Raw genomic sequence first — 26785 nt, 5'->3', positions numbered from 1 at the left:
CTCTCTGCGTAAAAGAACTTGCCCCACACATCTCCTTTGAACTTACCCCCCCCCCCCCCCCCCCAGCTTAAGTGCATGGCCTCTGGTATTAGACATTTCGACCCTGGGAGAAAGATACCAGCTGTCTTCTCTATCTACGCCTCTCAAAATCTTATAAACCTCTATCAGGTCTCCTCTCAGCCTCTGACGCTCCAGAGAAAACAACCCAAGTTTGTCCAACCTCTCCTTATAATCCAGGCAGCGTCCTGGTGAACGTCTACTGCACCCGCTCCAAAGCCTCCGCGTCCTTCCTGTAATGGGGCAGACAGAAGTGCCTGCAATACTCCAGGCGCGGAACTGTTCTAACGCAGGAGGCCATTTGGCCCATCGACTGTGCTGGCCCTCGGCAGGGCAACCTTAATAGTGCTGTTCTCTCTCAAGTGCTTGTCCAAATCCCTCTTGACACTGACCCATTCTCCTTCCACTGGCAGTGAATGTCTGACCCCACCTCCCCCCAAACTCTATCTCCGAGTGAAATTGTCCCCCCTCACACCCCCTTATATCTTTTGCCCAGGATTTTAAATCTGTGGCTCCCGATCATTGCAGCACCCACCGATGGGGACAACAACCCTCTGCGGCCCTGGTTGAAAGCCTTTGGGACCACTCATATCACCCAGGCAACACCGAAGACTGCGCTTCCCGGGGTTAGTGTAGGCCGAGGGAGGAATGTTCATCAGGCCCCTTCTCCTTGTTGCTGTCTCTTCTAATATATCCCCATTTTGTATTTGCACATAATTCCCCTCATACTGCGGCTGCAAAACAACAGATTTCACGTCATATAAGACAGCGATAATAAACCTGATTCTGATTCAATATACAAAGCCATTCATCCCATCGAGTCTGTGATAGCTCTCAGAGTGATCCCATTCCCCAACATATCTTCCCTCTCACATGCGTCACACGGCAGGGGAACAGGTCCTTCGGCCCACCGAGGCCGTGCCGACCATCAACCACCCATTTACACCGATCCCGTTCGATTACCCCCACATTCCCATCAACTACCCCCCACCCCTCAGATTCTGCCCCTCACCCACACACTAGCGGGGACAATTTACAGCGGCCGATTAACCCACCGACCCTGCACGTTGTTGGGATGTGGGAGGGAACCGGAGCACCCGGGGGGAACCCCACGCGGTCACAGGGAGAACGTGCAAACCCCACACACACACACACACACACACACACACACGCACACACGCAGAGAGAGAGAGACACACACACACACATGCAGAGAGAGAGAGAGAGAGAAAGAGAGAGAGAGACACACACACACACACACACACACACACACACACACACACACACACACACACACACACACACAGTGCCGGAGGTCGGGATCGAACCCATGTTTTTCTGAGCTGGGAGGCAGTGGTTCTACACACTACGCCACTGCCTTGGTTTGTGTCTGTAAACAGGTTTGCCTTATTTCTGCAGCACGAACTCAGGACCTCACTGGCTGCGGGGCAGCCCCAGGTTGGAGGAGGAGCAAACCGCCGTTATTTATTTATTCCCTGTTGCCGGGACTCACAGCAGAAGTCCTCGGGCTCAGCCGGACAGATGAGATGGCACGGACGGGCGGGAATAGGAACATGGAAGTCCGAGGAAGGGAAAGGAGCGGAGACATAGAGAGGGGAGAAGGAAGTTAGAGTGAGCTGGAGAAGGTGGAGTGGGGTAAGGATCTGTCTCTGATTGTGTGCAATTTGCACTGATGTCTGACTTGCACTTCTTTCTTCTGGTATAATTTCTATGTAATTTATATTCTGTGTGTTGCCTGCACCTACCTGCCTGTGATGCTGCTGCAAGCAAGTGTTTCATTGTACCTGTACCTCACCACACTTGACAGTAAACTCCACTTGAGTTGACTTAAAATGGGTTTGGTGTTAATGGGCACGGTTGGTGGCTGGCATGGACTCAGTGGGCTGAAGGGCCTGTTTCCGTGCAGTACAGCACAGGAACAGGCCCTTTGGCCCACAATACCTGCGCCAAACACGATGCCAAATTGAACTAAACCCTTTCTGCCCGCACACGGTCCGTCTCCCTCCACTCCCTGCATATTCATGTGTCTGTCTAACAGCCTCTTAAACCCCTCGATCGCATCTGCCTCCACCACCACCCCTGGCAGCCTGTTCCAGGCACCCACCGCTCTCTGTGTAAAGAAAACTCGCTCTGTATATATCCTTTAAACTTTCCCCCATCCCACCTTAAATGCACGTCCTCTAGTATTAGACATTTTGACCCTCACAGAAAAGACACCGGCCGTCTACTCTATCTTTGCCTTTTGTAAGTTTTCATTGTACCCGTATCCTACCGTACCTGAGCACATGGGAAACGCTGTGTGGATAGTTGAATCTGAGATGATGCTGGGGCTGTCACCGAGACCGCTCCTTCCCCTGGAAACCTCGCAGTGGATGGGGGGGGGGGGGGATTAACAGGGTCTCATCCAAGTGAGGCCACGTCATAATCCCCGACAATGAACTGTGGGTCCAGAGCCCCAATACCTGCTTCCTTTAACCCGATGACAGGTACCCTTCTGTAGCCTATGAAAGGAGCCAAAGACTCCCCCCCCCCCCCCCCTTCAGTTAGCCTCATCCAGACACTGCGGGAGCCCGGGGTTAGTGGCTATTCAAATGCAGTTATGTCGGAGTGGGATTGGGAACGCCCAGCCCACAGGTAGAGTAAGAAGCAGAGAGAGAGGCTGGGAGAGAGTGCAGGAGAGTGTGGGAGTGAGCATTAGAGGAACAGAGTGTGAGTGAGAAGGAGTAAAAGGAAGAGATAGGGAGATGGGGAGGGAGGGAGATGGTGTGTGTGAGAGAGAGAGGGGAGCGAGACAAAGTCGGCGTGAGAGGGAGAGAGTGTGAGAGGGAGAGAGTGTGAGAGGGAGATGGTGTGGGAGTGAGAGGGGTGCGAGGAAGAATGCAATAGGAAGCAAAAGAGAAGTTCTCAGGAGGTTAAGGAGGTTCGGTTTGTCACCAAACACTCCAACAAACCTACAGGTGTACAGTTGAAAGTGTCCTGACTGGTTGCGTCACGGTCTGGGACGGCAGTTCCAACGCGCAGGAACGTAAGGAGCTGCAGGGAGTCGTGGACTCTGCCCAACACATCACGGGCACGTCCCTCCCCACCATCGGGAGTATCTACAGGAGACGCTGCCTCAGGAAGGCAACATCCGTCATCAAGGATCCCCACCATCCGGGCTGTGCCATCTTCTCGCAGCTGCCATCGGGCAGGAGGTACAGAAGCCTGAAGTCCCCACACCACCAGGTTCAGGAACAGCGACTTCCCTTCAACCATTTGGTTCTTGAACCAACCGGCACAACCCTAATCACTGCCTCAGTTTAGCAACACTGGGACCACTTTGCATTAAAGTGGACTTTTTTTATTCTTATCGTGTCCTTTCTTGTAAAAATTGCGTTTAATTTATGTAGTCTGTATTTCCAACGCTGCTTATCTGATGTTCTGTGCCTGTGACGCTGCTGCAAGTGTTTCATTGCACCTGTGCACACATGGCCTTGTGCTTGTGACAATAAACTCGACTTTAAACTTTAAAAGAGAGTATGATAGAGAGACCACAAGAATTAGAATGGAAGAGGGTGACAGAAAGATACAGCGAAAGACAGAGCATTAAAGTGCAAGAAGGAGGGAGGGGAGAGAGTGAGATATATGAGAGAGAGAGAGAGAGAGAGAGAGGAGAGAGAGAGGGGGGCTGGCTGGCGGAAGTGTGTGGCACAGTCTGTTGCTCGTCTCCCCACCCTGACTGCCCCAGGCGAGGGAGCTTCCTCACGTCGAGGATAATCCCGGAGGTTTCAGCTGGAATGAAGGATAGGCAGACACACCTGAGCAGAGGTGTACGATGACAGCCACATTGTTAACACTTCCGCACCTTGCTTAACCCTTTCACGCGGCACCCAGTGTCTCAGTCCCCAGTGCCCTTCCCACCTCACTCTGTTCACACTTGTGTGGCCTCTCTTTCTGTTTATTCCTCACCCGCTCTCTCTGAGAGTCTCCCTCTGGCCAGCCGCCTCTCTCTCTCTCCCCCCCTCGCTCCCTACAGGTGCTCACCATTCCCCGTCTCTGAATGCCTTGCCTCGTTCCAGCTCTCTGTCTCTTGTTCTGTGCACACTCACTTTTCCTGCTTTTGCCTCTACTCTGCGTGTGTTAGTCTCTCTATATATCTCCCTTGTGCTCTCTGCCTGCGCCTCTCTCTCTCCATCTCTCTCGCTCTCTCTCTCTGGTAATTGACGCTAATTTGGAAACTTTAATACACGAGGTACCCCTTTAATCCCGTTCCTCCATCTCTCCTCTCCCCACCCTCAAACACTCCCCCCTCTTTCAAAAGCCGCTCTTGCTTCTGACCAGGCGATCAACATCTGTGCTAACCCTCCCTCGTAAAGAAAAACCTGCCGTCCGTCCGAGACGGAGAGTGTTCTCCTTTCCTGGTTCGGACATTTCCACAGGCCACCACCCTCCGCCCTCCCTGCCTGGAGATGTTCAAACCCATTGCACCTGCTCTTTGACTACAGAAAGCTTGCAAACTATTTCCCAAACAATAGTAGTCAACAGAGGCTGCAAACAAAGCATCCCTGCCCTCCTGCCAATTCTCCCCCAACCCCTCTCCTCCCCCACCTGCCCACACCAGCTTGACTTGGACCAGCTGACTCAGCACAGGGTCAGGACAGAGGCTGAAGCCCACTCACGGTCTTGTTCTCCCATTACAATGCCACCAGCCCACATAATGAAGGGTCCTGGAGTCACAGACAAAGCATCTGCATCACTGGATAACCGGCTCCATTGTGTGTCTGTGCTTCACTCAACATCAGCAGTAAACAGCTCCCAGCTCCTCCTACGCTCTCCCCCCACAGCCCTGTGTCAGCCCCCACACTGATCCCACTGGCCCGCTCCCTCCCCACAGCCCCGTCAGCCCCCACACTGATCCCACTGCCCCGCTCTCCCCCCACAGCCCTGTGTCAGCCCCCACACTGATTCAATCAGTTCAGTTCCCAAGAACAATCCAAATACAAACAGTCCGGAGGAAGCTTGGCATGGGGAAATGCTCCCAGCTTTTCAGGGGGAGCTCATCAAACACTGACAGGCCAGAGGCGGGATTCCGTGGGCAGTCTGACAGGGAGTCTCCCAGATCGCGGCCCAGGCGGCAGGAGGTAAGGCTGCCCGGAGTCAAAGGGGAATCATCCCAAGCTGGCCTGACCACTCACCAGTTCCCAACCTCTGCCCAGCTCATGGTACAAGGAGGCACCTCACTAATCCTTCCATTCAAATGTGAGAGGAGAGGATACAGTGAATGCCGGGATCTGTAACGGCATTGATATACAGAGGGATCTCGGGATCCAAGTCCACAGCTCACTGAGACTGGAATAGAAAGCATGCAGCATGCTTGCCTTCAGTAGCCGGGGAAGAGAGTCAGGAAGTGATGTTGCAGCTGTATGAAACTTTGGTTAGCCTGCACTTGGAGCATCGTGTGCAGTTCTGGTCTCCCCGTTACAGGAAGGATGTGGAGGCCTTGGAGAGGGTGCAGAAGAGGTTCACCGGGATGCTGCCTGGATTAGAGGGCATGAGCCATAAGGAGAGACTGGAAAAACTAGGGTTGTTTTCTCTGGAGCAGCAGAGGCTGAGGGGAGACCTGATGGAGGTGTATAAGATTATGAGAGGCATGGATAGAGTAGACAGCTGGTATCTTTTTCCGAGTCGAAAAGTCTAATACTATGCATTTAAGGCGAGAGGGGGTAAGTTCAAAGGAGATGTGCGTGGAAAGCTTTTTTTACACAGAGAGCGGTGGGCGCCTGGAATGTGCTGCCAGGGGTGTGGTAGAGGCAGATACGATAATGGCGTCTGAGAGGCTGTTAGACACGTGAATGTGCAGGGAATGGAGGGGTACGGACCACGTGCAAGCAGAAGGTTTAGTTTAATTTGTCATCATGTTTGGCACAAATATTGTGGGCCGAAGGGCCTGTTCCTGTGCTGTACTGTTCTACGTCCTGAAAACAAAATGCTAGAAAGTCTGTGTTTAGGATGCCAACGGATTCCCCGGCTATTTGACTGGCTGAGGCATCCCTTGATGTCAGATACACTGACCTTCTGGTGCAGAATGACTGCACGTCACTTGGCACAGCAAGCACCGAGTACTTCCCTCTCACCACCACCACACTCCCACTCTGGCTGAGGAGGATAACAGCCCCCCCTTCACCGCAGCCCCAGCTGAGACAGCACATCCCGCCCCAGGCTCTGGGACCTCCTACTATGGCAAATTAACCACATCAGGAAGATGCAGAATTCCTAAAATTAAACCAAGACTGATTTCTGTTTTCCTCTTGGAAAAGACTTCCACCTTCACCCAATGTAGGGAAGCCATACAGCACAAAGTATTTGTCTGTCGCCTCCCTGCCAAGACCACCCACGGAGACGATGCTTTCCTCATTAACAACAGACTTTGCCTTAAGAATTAATCCTTCAACGTCTCCTGTTCTCTCTCTCCCTCTCTCTCTCCAGCACTCGCTCTCTCTCCCTCTCACTCTCTCTGTTCCTCACTCTCTCCCTCCCTCCCTACTACCCCTCCCTCCCTCCCGCGCTCTCTCCCTCCCTCCCGCGCTCTCTCTCTCACTCTCTCTGTTCCTCACTCTCTCCCTCCCTCCCTACTACCCCTCCCTCCCTCCCGCACTCTCTCCCTTCCTCCCGCGCTCTCTCCCTCCCTCCCGCGCTCTCTCCCTCCCTCCCGCGCTCTCTCTCTCTCCATCCCGCGCTCTCTCCCTCCCTCTCCCTCCCTCCCTACTACCCCTCCCTCCCTCCCGCGCTCTCCCTCTCTCCATCCCTCTCTCTCCCTCTTGCTCTCTTTCTCTCTCTCCCTGCCTCACACTCTCTCCCTCCCTCCCTACTACCCCTCCGTCCCTCCTGCACTCTCTCCGTCCCTCTCGCTCCCTCTCCCCCACTACTCTCCCTCCCTCCTGCTTGCTCGCTCTCCCTCCCTCTCCCTCCCTCCCTACTCTCCCTCCCTCCCCCCTCTCCCTCTCGCTCTCTCTCCCTCCCTCCCCCTGCCTCACTCACTCTCTCTCTCCCTCCCTCTCCCTCCCTTCCTCCCTCCCCGTCTCTCTCCCTCCCTCCTGCTCTCTCTCTCACTCTCTCACTCCTGTGGGCCATTTTATTGCTGCTCTTGTCTCCCTCCATGTGAACCCGGAGGGAAGGGAGCCCACCGTCCCCCAGGACCAGACCCGCCTTGCCCCGCTGGGGCCCAGCTCCCACTTGTTGCTCCCAGGACAGCTCGGGCCAACACAGCCCGGGGAAGCCTGTAGGCCTCAGGCTCCGCTCCCCTGCACCGACGGGAGGGGGAAGAGGGGAAGGTCCCAAGCGGGGTGGGGGTCCTCACGTCGACCGACATCATGTTTGGGACATGTCGAAGGGGGAGGGACGGGGAGGGGGGAGGGGGGAGTCTGAAAGCCCTGGTCCTGCATGGGTCATGGGTCAGATTTGCCGGGGGCGACCCAGTCGATCGGTGATCGTTTCCCTCAGCGACACAGGAACTAAAGTGCAGCAAATCATCGACAGTCACAGAGTACAGAAACAGGCCCTTCAGCCCATCGAGTCCGTGCTGGCCATCAACTACCCATTCACAACAATCCCACTTCCTTCTCCTTACATTCCCATCAACTTCCCCCAGATTCAGCCCCTCACCCACACGCAGGGGCACTGCTCGCTGCCTTCAGAGGTCGGTCACCACCCCCCCACCCTGACCCCACACAGTGCCAACCACCCCTCACCCCGACCCCACACAGTGCCAACTACCCCCTCACCCCAACCCCACACAGTGCCAACCACCCCTCACCCCGACCCCACACAGTGCCAACCACCCCCCTCACCCCGACCCCACACAGTGCCAACCACCCCTCACCCCGACCCCACACAGTGCCAACACCCCCTCACCCTGACCCCACACAGTGCCAACCACCCCTCACCCTGACCCCACACAGTGCCAACACCCCCTCACCCCGACCCCACACAGTGCCAACCACCCCTCACCCCGACCCCACACAGTGCCAACCACCCCCCTCACCCCGACCCCACACAGTGCCAACCACCCCTCACCCCGACCCCACACAGTGCCAACCACCCCCCTCACCCTGACCCCACACAGTGCCAACCACCCCCCTCACCCCGACCCCACACAGTGCCAACCACCCCTCACCCCGACCCCACAGTGCCAACCACCCCTCAGCCCGACCCCACACAGTGCCAACCACCCCTCACCCCGACCCCACACAGTGCCAACTACCCACTCACCCCGACCCCACACAGTGCCAACCACCCCTCACCCCGACCCCACACAGTGCCAACCACCCCCCTCACCCCGACCCCACACAGTGCCAACCACCCCCCTCACCCTGACCCCACACAGTGCCAACCACCCCCTCACCCCGACCCCACACAGTGCCAACCACCCCCCTCACCCTGACCCCACACAGTGCCAACCACCCCCCTCACCCCGACCCCACACAGTGCCAACCACCCCCCTCACCCCGACCCCACACAGTGCCAACACCCCCCTCACCCCGACCCCACACAGTGCCAACCACCCCCCTCACCCCGACCCCACACAGTGCCAACCACCCCCCTCACCCCGACCCCACACAGTGCCAACCACCCCCCTCACCCCGACCCCACACAGTGCCAACACCCCCTCACCCCGACCCCACACAGTGCCAACCACCCCCCTCACCCCGACCCCACACAGTGCCAACCACCCCCCTCAGCCTCTCCCTGCACGATAACCAGGACCTTCGTGTTGGCAGCCGCGGTGGACGCCAGCCTGGACAACAACAATCCACACTGCCATAGCCCCTTCCAACTTCCCAGGGGGCTTTGCGGGGCATTAGTCAGCCACGTGAGATGTGCTCCAGGGGAGCGGAAGGCGAGAGGATCCAGGGGACACACGGCCTCAGACAGGGCGGTGAGAGGAGCCCACAAGGTAAACACCAAATGCATTAATGTGGAGGAACAAAAGAGTTTGGAAGGGACATCCCTCACATAACAGGGACAGAGAATCGAGCAGCACCTTCAGCCCATCTGTCCTGTGCAAAGTCAAAGTCAAGTTTACTGTCACATGCACAGTTCATGTGTGCACAGGTGCAATGAAAAACTTACTTGCAGCAGCATCACAGGCACAGAGCATCAGATAAGCAGCATTCACAAGAAAAACATAAAATAAACACTATTTTTACATTAATTAGAACAAAAAAAGTCCATTTAGTGCAAAGTGATTAAAGTGGTCCCAGTGTTGCTAAACAGAGGCAGTGATCAGGGTTGTGCTGGTTGGTTCAAGAACCGAATGGGTGAAGGGAAGTCGCTGTTCCTGAACCTGGTGGTGTGGGGACTTCAGGCTTCTGTAGCTCCTGCCCGGTGGGAGCTGCGAGAAGATGGCATGGCCAGGATGGTGGGGATCTTTGTCGATGGACAGCTCTGTACTTAACACAGTGCGGAGAAGGTTCACGAGGTTTACTGCTGGGATGAAGGATTGGCGGATGAAGAGGGATTGAGGTTGGGTCTATGTTCACTGGAGCTTAGAATGAAACAAGGCAGGTTCTGAGAGGCGTTGTCAGGATGGATGCTCAGAGGATGTTTTCCCCAGAACTAGTTTCAGGTTAAGAAGTCATCCAGTTCAGACAGAACTGGGGAGGAAGTCCTCTTTCAGAGAATGGTGATTCCCAGGAACCCTCTACCCCAGGACGCTGTGGAGCCAGAGTCATTGAATCATCAAAGATCCCCACCATCCGGGCCGTGCCATCTTCTCGCAGCTGCCACCGGGCAGGAGGTACAGAAACCTGAAGTCCCCACACCACCAGGTTCAGGAACAGACACTTCCCTTCAACCACTCGGTTCTTGAACCGACCAGCACAACCCTAATCACTGCCTCAGCAACGGAACAACACGGACCACCTCTGGCACTGCTGTGGACTTGTGTCTGATTGTGTCTTTGCACTAGTCTTGTCTTGCACAGTCCTCTCTTCACCATCTTATATAATTTACATACAATTTATATCCTGTGTGTTGTCTGTGATGCTGCTGCAAGCAAGTTTCTCACCGTACCTGTACCTCACCGTACCTGTACCTCACGAGACTTGTGCATGTGACAATAAACTCAACTTAACTTGATCTAAAACCAAGTCTGACAGATATTTAAACCATATGAGAGGCAGAGGGGACAGAGAGAGGGTAGGACAGTGGTGTCGAGGCCATGATTGGATCAGCCAAGATCCTACTGAATGGCGGAGCAGGCGCAGAGGGTGTGAGCCGTCTACTCCTGCCCTGCGTTCCCATCTTTACGTTGAATGGCGTGCACGCACATCCCACCTCCAGCTCCCCCCTTTCTCCCATGGTTAACCACTCTCCACTTCAATCCATCGTAAAGCCAGACAACGCCCAGGGTCCTCGGCAGGTGGGGCGGTTCTGACGGAGGATCTTCGACCCGAAACACTAACTCTGCTTCTCTCTCCACGGATCGCTGACCACCCCGAACAATTCTGACTTTGAGTTCCGATTTCCGGCACGTTTCCCTGCCACAGAAATCCACTGTGGTTTATTGGTTGAACCTTCTGGGAGAAGGTACAGGAGTTTGAAAGCCCCAGACGTACGAACTCAAGAACTGCTTCTTCCCCACTGCTATCCAGGTGAGAGGGGGCAAGTTCAAAGGGGATGTGTGGGGCAGGTTTTTGTTACACAGATAGCGGTGGGTGCCTGGAACGGGCTGCCAGGGGTGGTGGTGGAGGCGGATATGATCGAGGCGTTCAAGAGGCATTAGACAGGCACCTGAACAGGCAGGAGGTGGAGGGATTCAGAGCGTGTGGAGGCAGATGGCATTAGTTTCATTTGGCATCATGGTTGGCACAGCCAATGTGGGCCGAAGGGCCTGTTCCTGTTCTCTGTTCCATGACTTACGCCATTTAGTTTCTCCTGGTCTCCACACATTATCACAGACACCTCCCTTGGTTTCTCCCACCCCTCTCAAACTTATCTGATTTCTATCCCTTCCTAATTCTGACAGAAAGTCATCAACCCCAGATATTTCCCCCCTCTCTCTCTCCACAGACGCTGCCTGACTTGCTGAGTGTTTCCTGCAGCTTCTGGTTTTACTTCAGGTTTTGAGTAGCAGGAGTTTCCTCTTGCCTTTCGCCAGGGCCTTGGCTCGAACCCACTGCCTGTTCCTGGTGTCTAACTGGCGGTGGCCTCCCAGAAGGGACCAGGGTTCGATCCCGACCTCCAGCGCTGTGTGTGTGTGTGTGTGTGTGTGTGTGTGTGTGTGTGTGTGTGTGTGTGTGTGTGTGTGTGTGGTGTGTGTGTGTTTTGTGTGTGTGTGTGTTTATGTGTGTTTGTGTGCCTCTGAGTGTGTGTGTCTGTGTGCCTGTGTGTGTGTTTTGTGTGTGTGTGTGTGTGTGTGTGTGGAGTTTGCACGCTCTCCCTCTGACTGTGTGGGTTCCCCCTCCCCACCACACCCCCCCAACCGGGTGCTCCAGTTCCTTCCCACATCCCAACGATGCGCGGGGTCAGTGGGTTAATCGGCCGCTGTAAGTGTGTGGGTGAGGGGGTAGAATCTGAGGGGGAGTTGACGGGAATGTGGGGAGAATGAAACGGGATCCGTGTAAATGAGCAGCTGATGTTCGGCACGGACTCGATGGGCAGAAGGGCCTGTTTCCGTGCTCTGTGACTCCAGTTTCAGGCCTACAAGTGGGTGAAGCTGAACAGCGATTAGATCATCTCCAGAACCCCCAGTTTATGGCGTGACTCGAGGAATCTTTGCAGCCTCCAGCTAATCTGTACTCCAGGTTTATTTGCAATGCATGTTTATCACCACTGTCACGAGCACCAGTCAGCTAAAAAAGTACACACAGGCTTCACCCTCCCCCTCTTGCTGAAGTACTCAATAATCCTTACCATGAATAACGACCAACGCTGTATGGATAAAGATAGCATACAGTTTGACGAACAATGACTTCCGAAAGTTACAAAGTGATTATGCCTTGTAATAATTTGGACACTTCAAACTGAGGCACCGTGAATCAAGAGGAACTCTTGGGAATCGAAACTCTGAATGAATTCCTTCCTCGGTGACACTCAATGAAATATCCACTCACCCCTCCTGAAATAAACCCCCAATGATGTCACAGACACTCCTTTTAAGGCGCTGGAGTTCTTCTGGGGATTCCCAGCAACCCCATGGGGAGGGGGGTGGGGGGAGCAAACGAGACTTTTAATTTATTGTTTCCTTTTGGTGAACTCTCTGAACAAATTAGTTCAACGTTATCAATGTCTCACAGCACTGTGACAGGGTGGGAACCACTACTGTACAGTTACACCCACAGTACATGATCCGTACCTGTGTGATAGACCAAAATTTTACCCAGTCAAATTAATGGTGACCCTTGGCCCCGCTGAACAGATCATGACACAGTAGGTAGACTGTAACTCTAACCCTGCAGAATAACTGAGTAACCCTTAGTTTGCTGAATAAACACCAACTCTCTACAGTAAATTGTGACTAACCCTCTCCTGCCTGAATAAACAGTGGCTCTGTACGGTTACACAATGAGTAACCCTTTCCCTGCTGAATAAACAGTGGCTCTGTACGGTTAGGCAATGAGTAACCCTTTCCCTGCTGAATAAACAGTGGCTCTGTACGGTTAGGCAATGAGTAACCCTTTCCCTGCTGAATAAACAGTGGCTCTGTACAGTTACACAATGAGTACCCCTTTCCCTGCTGAATAAACAGTGGCTCTGTACGGTTAGGCAATGAGTAACCCTTTCCCTGCTGAATAAACAACACCTTTGTACAGTCAAACTGCGAATAAACCTCAGCAAAAACAGTGCAGAAGCCAGGAACACTCAGCGGGCCAGGCAGTGTCTGTGGAGGGAGAAGCGGAGTGAACATCTCAAGCTGAGGGCCCGTATGGGGAAACTAACAGCACAAGCCTGCTTCACGTTGTGGAGAGAGGGAGGGGCGGAGACCAAAGGTGGACTTTCCCTTCCCAGTTCTGACAGACGGCCATCGACCTGAAGCATTACCTGTTTCTCTCTCTCTCTGCGGATACTGTCCGACCTGCCGAGTATTCCCTGCGTGTTCTGTTTTACTGACGGATTCCCTGCAGCACTGCTCAGTAAATACTGACCTCATGCTCGTGCAGTGTAATCTTTCCCAGAGTAACCCCAGAGCGACTGGATTTGAGATTAACGGGAAAGTCAAGGATTTAACGAGCGACGTGTGGACTTTGGTACCAGAAGGAGTGTACCGCCTCCTCGGGCAGTGCACAGTGATCTTTAACCCTCCCCTCCACCCCTCCACCCCCACAGCCGCCCCAACAAGTTCCACCTTGAGCCTGCCGACTTCCCTTGAAAACCGCAGCTTCGGAAGTTGGCTTGTATTTAATGTTCAATATTCTGACAAACAACAGCCAGGACACTGCCCTCTGGAATTGCTTCCAACCGTAGTCCCAACCTCCTGCCCCTCCCCGGCCACATGGCTGCCCGTGGGATCTTGCTGTGCGCAGGCTGGGGTGCCGCCGTCCCTACCTCACCTGCGACGTCCACGCATCAGGAAGGCGGTCCGGGTCAGGGGAGCAGTTTGGAGGGGGGCTTGAGGTGAAATTGGGAGTTGTTTTGTGTTATTTTCCAACCCTCAGATGTTACAGAGTCACAGAGCAACACAGGGCAACGGATACAGGCCCTTCGGCCCAACCAGTCCGTGCTGACCACGGTGCCCACCCAGCTAGGCCCAATTTCCTGCGTTCGGCCCATATCCCTCCAAGCCCTGTCCCTCCATGTACCTATCCAAGTGCTTCTTAAATGATCCTGTCGTACCTGCCTCACCCACTTCCTCTGGCAGCTCGTTCCACACACTCACCACCCTCTGCGTGAAAAAGTTGCCCCTCAGGTCCCTTTTAAATCTTTCTCCTCTCATCCTTAACCTTTGCCCCATAGTTCTGGGCTCCCCTACCCTGGGGAAAAGACTGTTACCATCCACCTCATCTGTGCCTCTCATAACTTTAAACACTTCTGTAAGGTCGCCCCTCATTCTCCGACATTCCAAGGAATAAAGACCTCGCCTGGCCAACCTCTCCCTATAACTCAGGCCCTCTGGTGCCGGCAACATCCTCGTAAATCTCCTCTGTACTCTTTCCAGTTTAAACACGTCTTTCCTACAACAGGGCGACCGACACTGTACACAGTGCTCCAAGTGTGGCCTCACCAACGATTTGTACAACTGCAATGTGTTGGGTGGGTGCCAGGCTGAACTGGGGTTGGAAGGGATGGGTGGGGGTGAAGTGGAGTGGGGGGCGATTGGGGTCCATTTGCCCTCAGGGCATTTCATTTGGGGACGCGGAGAGGGTGAGGAAACTGGGTGTGAAGGTCTCCACAGTCAATCAGCCCGCAATGCAAGGGTAAGATCTGGATGGCCTGACTATGTCCCAAGTGATTCAGGGCAAGGGAGGGAGATTGGAGGGGCGAGGTGGGGGGGGGCGTAGTAGAATGTTGGGACAGTGGAGGGTGGGAGGAGGGCGAAATGAGGGGTGGGGGAGGGGAGGGGATTGGTATCGGCAGGTGGAGGTAGGGGAGAGGAGGGGAGGTAGGGGAGGGGAAGGGAGGGGGAGGTGGGGAGGGGTGGGGGGAGGGTGAGGTGGGGGGAGAAGGGGAGGGGGAGTGGGGTGCGGATGTGGGGGAGGGGAGGGGGTGAGGGGGAGGTGGGAGAGGAGGGGACGGGGAGGTGGGGGAGAGGAGATGAGGGGAAGGGCTGAAGGGCGGTGCACCTGGCAGCCGTCGAACCCTGATATCCGCGGTGGGATGTGCAAACACAGTGCGACTCACGCGCAGCCCCCAACGCACAACCGCGGCACCCTCTGCGCAGACACGCAGCCCGCACACGTACCCACAGTCTGCTTGTACGCGGACACTTGCGCACGTGCATGCTCTTCACCAGAGCTCGGTGGCCGGTGACCGTGAGGGGGAGGGGGAGCGATTCCAAGTCCCCACCCCCCCTGCCCTCCGCTGCCACCCTGTCCAGTGGCGCCCGGGAGGCACCGAGGCCAACTTTTTTGCACAGCAAGATCCCGCGGGCAGTCGTCAGGATCCTCTCGGGGAGCAGGGAGAGGAGGCGGGGAGGGAGGCTGGGGGTGGGGGGTGGTCTGTGGGGAGGGTTGGAAGGGGTTCAGCAGAGATACCAGGACACTGACGGGGGTAACAGGCAAGGGGAGGGGCGCGCGTGGTGGAGCCTCCGTCGACCGGCCAACTAGGTCATTGTGTGGTCACTTGTGGGACCTTGCTAATCACTCCCACCCTCGCCACCACTCAGAACATGGAGCAGATACTGGAAGAAGTCCATCCACTCGGGAGCCCAGCCGACGGCCAAAAAAAAACCACAAGAAGAAATTCCAAACCTCCCTCCCGCCTACGTTTCGGAGAGGAGCTGCTGAATATCCCAAAATCCGGCAGCCACTCCCCTGGCCCAGCTCGTTCCCAGGATGACGACCACAGCCTGGTCACACCTCAGCATTCAACCTTGACATCAATCCCTCCAAGTCCCCACCAGTGAGCACAAAGCCTTCCAAGCTCTGGGATATCCGGGAGAAATCCCACTCAACGATTAGGTCACCGTTAGGAAGAGCACACGAGGAAGAGAGGGGGCGGGGAGAAATCTCCTGGGAATTAATGGTGGACAATGGGGGGAGGCCACTCCGTCTATTGTACTTGGACCGGCTCCCAAGGAGTTCCCTCATTAACCTGCAGAACGTGATGAGACTGCTGCTCCCTCTACACTGTCCCAGCACACACTCCCGGGGTCAGACACAGAGTGAAGCTCCCTCTACGCCGTCCCGTCACACACTCCCGGGGTCAGACACAGAGTGAAGCTCCCTCTACACCGTCCCGTCACACACTCCCGGGGTCAGACACAGAGTGAAACTCCCTCTACGCCGTCCCGTCACACACTCCCGGGGTCAGACACAGAGTGAAGCTCCCTCTACGCCGTCCCGTCACACACTCCCGGGGTCAGACACAGAGTGAAGCTCCCTCTACGCCGTCCCGTCACACACTCCCGGGGTCAGACACAGAGTGAAGCTCCCTCTACGCCGTCCCGTCACACACTCCCGGGGTCAGACACAGAGTGAAGCTCCCTCTACGCCGTCCCGTCACACACTCCCGGGGTCAGACACAGAGTGAAGCTCCCTCTGCACCGTCCCATCATACACTCCCAGGAGACACAAGAGACCGCAGATGCTGGAGTAACACACAATCTGCTGGAGGAACTCAGCGGGTCGGGCAGCATCTGTGGGAGTAAAGAAATTGTCGACATTCCGGGTTGAAACCCTGCATCGAGTCTCCCAGGCCACGGGTTAGACACAGGGTCAAGCTCCCTCTCCACTGTCCCAAGCCGTGGGAACAAATAGTGGTCAGGGAGAGTTTAGCTTGAATTTTTCAAGTTCCAATCTATTTCTTGGCAGTGACTGTGCTGCTGAGCTAGGAAGGTTTTTGAGGAATTCCCTAATATGCAGAGCCTGGATCGAGGGAGTTGTGGGAGGGAGGTGGGGAGGGGTGGGGAGTTTGGGCGGTGCTGGGGTGACCTCAATGGATAGTCTACCCACTGCCAGTTGCTGGGTCCCAGGGGAACAAGGGAAGGAGGAACGGACTTCCCAACCAAAGGCCTCAGCAGCCAACATTCCGACGTGGGGATCACAAACGCCAATGGATTACGGGAGGGCAGAGGCTGGATATTCTGCGGTGAGTGATTCACCGACCAACTCGCTCACGCCTTCCCGCCATCTACAAGGTACGGGTCAGGAGTGTGACGGGACACCCTCCACTTGCCTGGGTGAGTGTGACTCTCGAGAAGCTTGATGCCGCCCCAGGACAGAGCAGCCCACTCGATCGGCACCCCCCTGCCTCCACCACCGTCTCCAGAACGCACCGCAGTCCTCGCCCGGGGCTACTCCCCCCCGAAACCCGCCACCTCTCAACCAGGCCTGATTGACCACTAGTGTAGCAGTTAGTGAAACGCTATTACAGCGCCAGCGACCCGGGTTCAACTCCTGCCGCTGTCTGTAAGGAGTTTGTACGTTCTCCCCGTGTCTGCGTGGGTTTCCTCCGGGTGCTCCGGTTTCTTCCCACGTTCCAAAGACGTACGGGTTAGGAAGTTGTGGGCGTGCTATGTTGGCGCCAGAAGTGTGGCGACACTTGCGGGCTGCCCCCCAGAACACTCTACGCAAAAGATGCATTTCACTGTGTGCCTTGATGTACAGGTGACTAATAAAGATATCTTAAAAGAACACCTTCTGAGCTACGCGCCGCCTGTTATCCGGAGATCCGCCGCCATTTTCCGGAGCATGGCCGCAGCAGGGTTCCGGAATCCATCAGCGGGCAGCGCCGTGGGAACGCCATCACCAGCCACGGAGGACGGGAATCCCACTGCCTTCCCCAGAGGATAGCGGGGCTGTGCAACTAACAGCTGCCGGGGAACTGGGGTTCGTGGGGTGTCGGGGCCAAGGATTGTTTGGCCAAATGACACACTGTGGACCTGCAGCCAGGCCTCTCACCCCATCAATATCGTCTTCCACCATCACAAGCAAGTGGGAGTGAGGGAATCCCACCACCCATCCTCTACAGAGCATGGAAACGGGTCCCTCAGCCCAACTCATCCAAGACGCCCATCTACGCTTGCCCCAACTTGTCTGTGTCGACCAAGGTGCCCATCTAACCCAGTCCCTATCCCTCTAAACCTTTCCTAACCCTGTACCTGTCCAGATGTCTTCTAAAGGTTGTTAATGAACCTGCCTCAACCACTTCCTCTGGCAGCTCGTTCCACATATGGGCCACCCTCCGGGTGAAAAAGATGCCCCTCAGGTTCCCCTCCCCTCTGCTCTCTCAGAATTTCAACACAATTCCCAATCGGATCTAATGGTTTGACCGATCTTTACGTCTGTGGACGGTCCCCGGCACATAGAACATGGAACAGTACAGCACAGGAACAGGCCCTTCGGCCCACGGTGTTGTGCCAGACTAGTTGAGCTAATGACACCTGATCCCTTCTGCATGTGGTCGATATCCCTCCAATCCCTGCGCATCCAAGAGCCTCTTAACCGCCTCTATCTGCCTCCACCACCACCCCTGGCAGTGCATTCCAGGCACCCACCGCTCTCTGTGTAAAAAAACTTGCCCCACACATCTCCTTTGAACTTCCCCCCTCTCACCTCCAATGCATGCCCTCTAGTGTTAGACATTTCGACCCTGGGAGAAAGATACCAGCTGTCTACTCTATCCATGCCTCTCATAATCTTATAAACCTCCATCAGGTCTCCCCTCGGCCGCTCCAGAGAAAACAACCCAAGTTTGTCCAACTCCTTATAGCTCATGCCCTCTAATCCCCGTGAACCTCTTCTCCACCCTCTCCAGAAGCCTCCACACCTTTCCGATACCGCGACCAGAACTGACCGCAATACTCCAGATGCGGCCTAACTAGAGCTCTATGAAGCTGCAACGTGACTTGCTAACTCTTGAACTCGATGCCTCGGGGAAGGATCTTCTCCCAAGTCCAAAAAGTAAAGCTCTTCAGGATTTTACAGACTTATTGAACCCGAAGCATGGCACGTGTTTGAAAGGTCTGGACTTATCAGATTCCATTTCCTACCTTAAAGGGGCTAATGTCGTCGATCAGCAGCCCCTGACATTCCCAAGAAACGTTCCTTCCCCTCCCACCCACATACTCTACCCTCGAGAGAGAGGGTGGGGAGTGAAGCTACCAAGCACAATAGAAAGTCCCCTATTGTTAGCCCCTTGGCCGGGATTACAGTCACACCCACCCCAGGGCGTGGAGGAAGGGCAACGTGCGAGGGTCAGAGGGCAAAGGTTGAGATCACGGTGCAGAGATCAGGTCTCTCCTCGGCTGCCGCTCTGCTACGTCAACTCAAAGCCCCTTAGTCAGCAATTCTGCAAACAATCAGCGCCGCTTCCAGCGTCCTTAACATCCCAGCGCAGCAGCTCCCTCAGACAAAGACGAACGCCGTTGCAAAGCGGACGTTATGCAGGGGGACAAAGTTTTTGGCGGCTGGTTTTTGAGCAGGAAAGATTAAGGAAGGGATTCCAAAGGTTAGGGGGGCAGGACATTAAATGCATTTGGAATGCATCCCAAGATTCTCCATAGGAAGTGGGCATCCCTACCAGGGCCGAGGAGATCAGGATCCCAGCAGGGAGGAGGCTCTTCTCCCCAGGGGATTGAAGGCTGGAGGGGCGAGCTCTTGAGGGGGCAGCCCACTGGTGCAGCGGGTGAAGCTGCTGCCTCACAGCCCCAGAGACCCGGGTTCGATCCTGACCTCCGGCGCTCTGTGTGTGTGTGTGTGTGTGTGTGTGTGTGTGTGTGTGTGTGTGTGTGTGTGTGTGTGTGTGTGTGTGGAGTTTGCACCTTCTCCCTGTGACCCCGTGGGTCTCCCCCGGTTGCTCCAGTTCCCTCCCACATCCCAACGATGTGCGGGGCCAGTGGGTTAATCGGCTGCTGTAAATTGCCCCCCCCCCAGTGTGTGGGGTGAGGGGTAGAATTGGGGGGGGGGGTGGGAGTTGTTGGGGATGTGGGGAGAATTAAATGGGATCGGAGTAAATGAGTGGTTGACAGTCAGCATGGAGTCGATGGGCCGAAGGGCCTGTTTCCGTGCTGTGTCTCTCTCTGCAAAGGGCTGTGTGTCCACGGAACTGCTTGACGGAAGAGGACGTGGGAGATGGGTTCTTGATAGGGGGTGGGGAGGAAGTCCAGGAGCTGAGGCCACACAGATAAGGAAGGCATTAAAGATCCTAATTGGGAATCCAGGAGAATATTTAACCCAGTGAGAGTGCGTGGGACTTCACCACGAGATGCAACGAGGCAAATGGAACAGAGACCTATCAAGAAGTTGGATAAACAGATGTGGAGAAAGCAGCAGAAGGTTGCACAGATAAGGCAGGATCAAACCGTGCGTGAGGAGGCTTGTGTGGAACGTAAATGCCGGCGCGGACTGCCTAGGCTGAGTGGTCTGGCTCTGTCTTGTGGTTAATGTTGACCCTGGAACCGCGTCCCAGTTGGCTTTCCCAAACGCCCCGTAAATTTCCAGCAGGCTCGCGACATTATCGGTCATAGGAGGCCACTCGGTCCACTGTACCCATCCTAGCCCCCACCCTGCCCTGAAAGAACAGTGCAGGTCATCCCACTGTCATTCAGGGCAGGGTTTTCTCTTTCCAAAGGGTCCGAAGCCCTCGCGTTGGGGCGGCGCGTTCCGCGACACAGTCGCGGCGGGAGAACGCGAGAGCGGACGCGGCCCTTGGGCTAAGCGCAGCGTTCCAGTGCAAAGGCGGTGTAAGGTTGTTTAGCAATGCAACTGATATAAAATCATGAGGGGGCGTAGATGAGGTGAGCGGTCACCGCCTCTTCCCCTAGGGTTGGAGAGTCTAAAACCAAGAGGGCACATGTTCAAGGTGAGAGGGGAAAGATTTAAAAGGGACCTGAGGGGGCAACTCCTTCACACAGAGGGTGGTGGGTGTGTGGAACGAGCTGCCAGAGGAAGTGGGTGAGGCTGGTACAATAACATTTAAAAGACACTTGGACAGGCACACGGATAGGGAAGGTTTAGAGGGATACGGGCCAAACACGGGCAAATGGGACTGGCTTGGATGGGCAACTTGGTCAGCATGAACCAGTTGGGCCGAAGGGCCTGTTTCGTGCTGTATGACCCAGGAAGGGATTTAGGCTCCTTTCACCCTGCCTCCTCGGCCTTCGACCTTCCTGATGAACTTCAACCCCGCCGAAAAGGCTCCACTGCGGGCGACATGCCCGAGCTCCAGTGCACAACATTCCACGACGTACGTGACACCTTCCCTGGTCCTGTCAGCAGCCCTCCAACCCTTTCCCCCGTGACCTCCTCCAACACCAGCACCACCCCCTTCACCAGGCCCCATGTCCCACCTGTGGCAGCTCCAGCCCACCACCGACAGATGTGCCCCAAACAGCTGGAGCTCTGCAATTCCCTTCCCAAATCTCCACCGCAACCCTGCCCCCCCACCCCCCCCTCCACCGAGATATTCCATCGCACGGATCTTCACCAGGCTTTCGGTTCCACCAGCAGCCCGTCCCAACCAAGTCTCCCTCACCCCATGAGCCCACCACCCTAACCCCCTCCCGCTTTCCCCATATCCCCCCACTCTCCCCATATCCCCCCACTCTCCCCCATATCCCCCCACTCTCCCCATATCCCCTCCCTCTCTCCCCATATCCCCCCACTCTCCCCATATCCCCCCCACTCTCCCCCATATCCCCCCACTCTCCCCATATCCCCCCCACTCTCCCCCATATCCCCCCACTCTCCCCCATATCCCCTCCCTCTCTCCCCATATCCCCCAATCTTCCTCATATCTCCCTCCCTCCCCATATCCCCTCCCTCTCCCCATATCCCTCACTCTCCCCCATATTCCCTCCCCATATCCCCTCTCTCCCCATATCCCCTCCCTCTCCCCCATATCCCCACCCAGTCTCCATAGCCCCTCCATCTCTCTCCCCATATCCCCTCGTCTCGCCCATATCCCCACCCTCCATTTCCCCACACTCTCCCTCCATATCCCCTCCCTCTCTCTCCATATCCCCTCCCTCTCTCCCTCCATATCCCCTCCCTCTCTCCCTCCTTCTCCCCCTCCTCTATACTCCCACCCGTCTCCCAGCACAACTGCCCACGTCGGGGTGCTGGGAAACCATCACCTTTGAACCCACTGGTGCGGAGACACGGAGGACATAAACGCAAGTGGATAACACAGAGAAATCAGCCAGAACCATCACATCCTTCCCCGCACAACCAGACTGACTCGGACTCAATAAAGACCCTGTATTTACATAGCAACTTCCAGACTGCCCTGAGGCGCACCACAAATGACCAACGGGAGGCTCAGTCACCGTCCTGTTGGATGGTGGGGTAGATTCGAGGGGCCGAGTGGCCTACTCCTGCCCGCTGACTCCAGCGTTCACTCCCCGCCACTGTCGTAAAGGTTTGAAGTTTTGCACCGGACACAAAACGCTGGAGGAACTCAGCGGGTCGGGCAGCATCTGTGGAGGGAGATGGACAGTTGACGTTTCCGGTTGAGACCCTTCATCTGGACTGTCCACTCCCCTCCACAGATGCTGCCTGACCCGCTGAGTTGCTCCAGCATTGTGTGTGCATTGCTACAGATCCCAGCATCTGCAGAACCTCTCGGGTCGCTGAAATTTTGCACAGCAAGATCCCACAAAAAGCAACATGACGACAGCCAGTCTGGTTTGGTTTGGTCGGGGGGTAGAACTTGGCTCAGGGTTCAAGGACATCCTGGCTCCTCTCACTGACACCTTAGGCCTTCTAACCCCACGAACTAACGGGAAATCGATGGATGACACATCCTCCCACTCTAGTCCTGGAGAGGAGCTCAGACCCGCAATCTGCAGGTCCTGTCCACGCCGTCCCTCCACAGGAGCAGGAGAAGGCCATTCGGCCCCTCGTACCTGCTTCTGCCAGTCAGTGAGATGGTGGCTGATCGGCCATGCCAGGCATCACCTACCCCCACACCGACCCCATTCCCTCAATGGGGGAGCCACATAGTGGTGGGCAAGGCTGACTAACATGTCCGCGAACCATCCCCACCAGCCAAATCCAAGATGGCGGGCGGTATGGGCTGGGCCTCGGTCTGACCCCCTGACCCCGGTAATGCTCCCTCACCAATGGCGCCTGAGGGCCGGGTTTGTTGAGTCGGGGGGAGAGGAAGCGGTTTGGTTGGGAGGGAGGTGGGAGGGGGGCCGGGGGAGGTGGGGTGGATGTGTTACAGGGAGAGACACGCCAATGGGTGTCAATGATTGGCCAATCAGACGTCACTGTGCGCCAGATGGGGACAGAAGATAGAATTACCTCACCGGTCCCAGGACACATCTCCAGATGTGCGCGCTCGAGCCCCAGATGTTTCTACCTCTGGATCCCGGGGTGGGGGTGGGGGGTCATTTTGGAGCGGGAGGGGGTGGGACGGGGCAGGAATAACCTTCGTGCCCCCCTCGCTTGGGACAGAGGAGAAATATCAACCAATAGTCTTCCACACAGCTCCCTTGACTTGGTCAACGGCCAATCACAGGAGGCAGGTGGAGGGGAGGGGAGGGGGTGTGGAGGGAGTGTGGAGGGGAGGGCAGAGACAGATTTCGAGGGGAGGTGCTGCGCGGAGCAGAGGAATCGGAAGGTTTAGTCCTGGGGCTCTTGGGTGCCTCGAGAGCCGGCCGCCATTGGTTGCTCAGGGGTCGGAGTTCAAGGGGGCACCGGGAGCTTGGGGACGGGCGGGAGGTGGGGGGTAAGGGAGGGGTCTGGGGGGGGAGGTGGCAAGGGGGCTGGTCAGGACGAGGGAGGGCAGGGTTTGGGACGAGCGGTGTCCAAACAGATCCCGTCAGCGAGCTGTGCCCTTCCAACTGGATGGGCACAGAACACCCACCGCCACCCCCCCCCAACCCCTCAACTAAACTCCCCGGGGGGGGAGGGAGGGCAGGAACCCCGTCGCACGGAACAGCTGGAGACACTCACACCCCCCCCCACACCCCCTCCTCTTAAAGGGCCCCCATCAACTCCTGGGGCTCCCGTTCCCCCTTTAAAGGGCCCTCGTCCTCCCCCATGGGAGAGGTCGAACAGACGCAGGGGCTCAGTTCTTATTTGATTTTGCCCCCTTCCCCAATTCTCTCCAGATACCGTCTGTGAAATTATATCAGCCACCCGCACCCCCACCCCCACCAACCCCCGGCTCCAAGTTAGACAGTGTGTTTTGTACAGCTGCCCGCGCCCCCTCCCTCCACAAGAAGCTAGCGGACCACCGCGCGCTGCCCCCCTTGACACCAACACCCTCTGCAACCCACCCCTTCCACCTTCCCCTCGCAGGAAGCTGCAGCAAGTTCAACACAAAAAGAGCAGCAACTAGAAGTGAGCAGAGGAACAAGAGGCAGTCATCAAACTGCAATCCCAGACCTCGCTCACTGTAATCACTCACTCGATCGAAGGTTACTTCAAACCAAACACACACACACACACACACCCGCACACACCTACACACACACACACCTACACACACGCACGCACGTACACACACCTACACACACACATGCACATACACCACACCTATGCACACATGTACACACCTACACACACGTAAACTCACACACAAACATACACACGGGCACACACACATACATACACACACATACACACACAAACATACATACATACACATGCACACACACAAACATACATACACACAGACACACACACAAACATACACACACACTCATACACACATTCACACACAGAGACATACACACAGTCTTCTCTCCGATGGACCCACACACACACTCACTCACACACAGACATTAACGCACCCTCTCATACACAGATACACACTCTCACTGCCACACACAGAGACACAAACACACACTCAGACACACACACTGACACACACACATGCTTTCACTCAGGCACACACAGACTTACTCTCTCACAGGCACACACTCTTGACACACGCACAATCACACACACACGCGCTCAGGCATACACTCACTGACACACGCATTTACTCAAACACATACTTTCTTATGCACACACTCAGTTACACACACTTCCTCTCAGATGACACACACACTCACATTCACACCCACAGAAACACACACGCACACTCAGAGACAGACATACAAACACACACAGAGACACAGACACATAGATAAACACAAACCTACTCACACACAGACAAAGAGAGACAGAGACACATCAGCAAAGTGCAGTTACAACCAAGAATTCACAAGGACACTCCAGCCCTCAGTCCCTGTTGGAGATCTGGTCAAAAATAAAGCTGGATTTAAATCCCATCCAACATCCAGCAAAACTACACACCAGCCTGTCACCACTCAGTGTAAGTCCTCAGACCACAAACACAGCCACCTTGCAAAAAGTCACTGCCTGGCACACAGTTGGCTAATTTGGAGTGCATTTTCTTAAAACAAAACATTAGATCTGGAACTCATAACAAAAGCAGGTTTTGAACTTTGCAGGTTATCAGAATGCTTCACATACCTTCAGCTGAATGGCCTTTTAAAACATTTCTTTGTTTAAATAGTTCTCCCTTTTTTTGTTTAAAGATCCAGTCCTTTTAAATCTCAGGATCAACCATTCTCTCTCTCTCTCTTTCACTCTCTCTCTCTCTCTCTCTCCCCTGGTCTTTTACTCAAACAAAGAGCTGCTGGCTGATCCAGCCCCTCCCCCATGCACACCCTCCAGATACAGCCTCGCTTTCACCTGCCTCCCCCCTCCCCCTCTCCCTCTCCCCTCCCTCCCTCCCTCCCTCCCTCCTTCCCTCCCTCCCTCCCTCTCTGCTGACAGACTCATGTCGACAAACACGTATATAAACACTCCAGCGCAGCCGGGCTTCCCAGCGCAGGGCAGGAGGCTGCTCCGCTGCCCCGGTACAACCAGGCCCACCTCTCCCTTCCCCCCCTCCTCCCCCCACCCCCCCCCCCCAAACTCCTCTCCGTCCCTCCTCCCCTCCAGGGAAGGAAGGAGGCAGGGAGGGAATGAGGGAGGGAATGAGGGAGGGAGGGGAGGGAGGGGAGGGACGGAATGAGGGAGGGAATGAGGGGAGGGAGGGAATGAGGGAGGGAATGAGGGGAGGGAGGGAATGAGGGAGGGAATGAGCGATGGAGGGGAGGGAGGGAATGAGAGAGGGAATGAGGGAGGGAATGAAGGGAGGGAGGGAGAGAATGAGGGAGGGAATTGGGGGGAATGAGGGAAGAATGAGGGGGAGGGGAGGGAAGGGGAGGGGGAGGGGAGGGGGAGGGGAGGAGAGGGAAGGGGGGGAGGGGAGGGGGAGGGGAGGGGGGAGGGGGGGAGGGGAGGGGGAGGGGGGGGAGGGGAGAGGGGAGGGGGAAGGGGAGGGGAGGAGGAGGGAAGGGGGAAGGGGAGGGGGAGGGGAGGGGGAGGGGAGGGGGAGGGGGGAAGGGGAGGGGGGAGGGGGAAGGGGAGGGGAGGGGGGAAGGGGAGGGGGAGGGGAGGGGGGAAGGGGAGGGGGAGGGGGAAGGGGAGGGGAGGGGGGAAGGGGAGGGGGGAGGGGAAGGGGAGGGGGAAGGGGAGGGGAAGGGGAGGGGAGGGGGAGGGGAAGGGGAGGGGGGAGGGGAGGGGAGGGGGAAGGGGAGAGGAAGGGGAGGGGAGGGGAAGAGGGGGGAGGGGAGGGGAGGGGAGGGGGAGATGTGGTGAGGCAGAGTCAATGAATGGGGCAGGCAGTGGGGGAGGGTGAGGACGAGGGTCAGAGCGGGGAGGGTCTGGGTGGGAGGGGTGGGGCGCATGTGGGAACGGGAGTGGACATCGGGTGCAGTGGGACATCCCGAGGTACAAGGAGCGGATGCCGGTGATCGCTGCCCCCCCCACCCCCCCACACAGACTTCCTTATTGAGGGGGACCGATGGTGGCACCCCCTCCCCCCGTCGTGACAGGAGGGGGGGGGGGCAACACATCCCGGGACACTGGCGGCCTGGCCTGCGGACACGATGCTGCCTGTGGGATCTTACTTTGCGCAGTCAGGGGTGGGGCTGCGGCTCTCTCTGCCCCCCCCCACACACACACACCCACAACCAGGAGAGGGGCCACACCTGCCCTCAGGACCCTCTCCACGTGACATGCTCCACGTTAGCTGTGGGCACCGGGTGACCTCTGCATTGGGA

At 56.2% G+C, this 26785-nt stretch overlaps 1 protein-coding gene across 10 annotated transcripts in view; it reads right to left on the bottom strand.

The window, feature by feature from the left end:
* Positions 1-26785, bottom strand: part of LOC127586586 (lysine-specific demethylase 6B-like) — a 213194-nt gene that overhangs the window by 73971 nt on the left and 112438 nt on the right. For 2 of the 10 annotated variants that reach the window (XM_052044658.1, XM_052044655.1), the window contains exon 1: positions 25146-25567. The exons of 6 other annotated variants lie outside the window; for them this stretch is intronic. The gene's annotated coding sequence lies outside the window, so the exon portion shown is untranslated. Of the gene's footprint in view, positions 1-11970; positions 13055-13098; positions 13152-25145; positions 25568-26785 lie in introns of those variants that run through there. 2 more of the 10 variants (XM_052044663.1, XM_052044662.1) reach the window with 2 other exon arrangements.

The sequence above is a fragment of the Pristis pectinata genome, chromosome 37 (assembly GCF_009764475.1).
Source record: "Pristis pectinata isolate sPriPec2 chromosome 37, sPriPec2.1.pri, whole genome shotgun sequence".
NCBI classification, from domain to species: domain Eukaryota; kingdom Metazoa; phylum Chordata; class Chondrichthyes; order Rhinopristiformes; family Pristidae; genus Pristis; species Pristis pectinata.
Note: the sequence above shows the minus strand (reverse complement) of the source record. Positions and strands in the feature narration are given on the sequence as shown.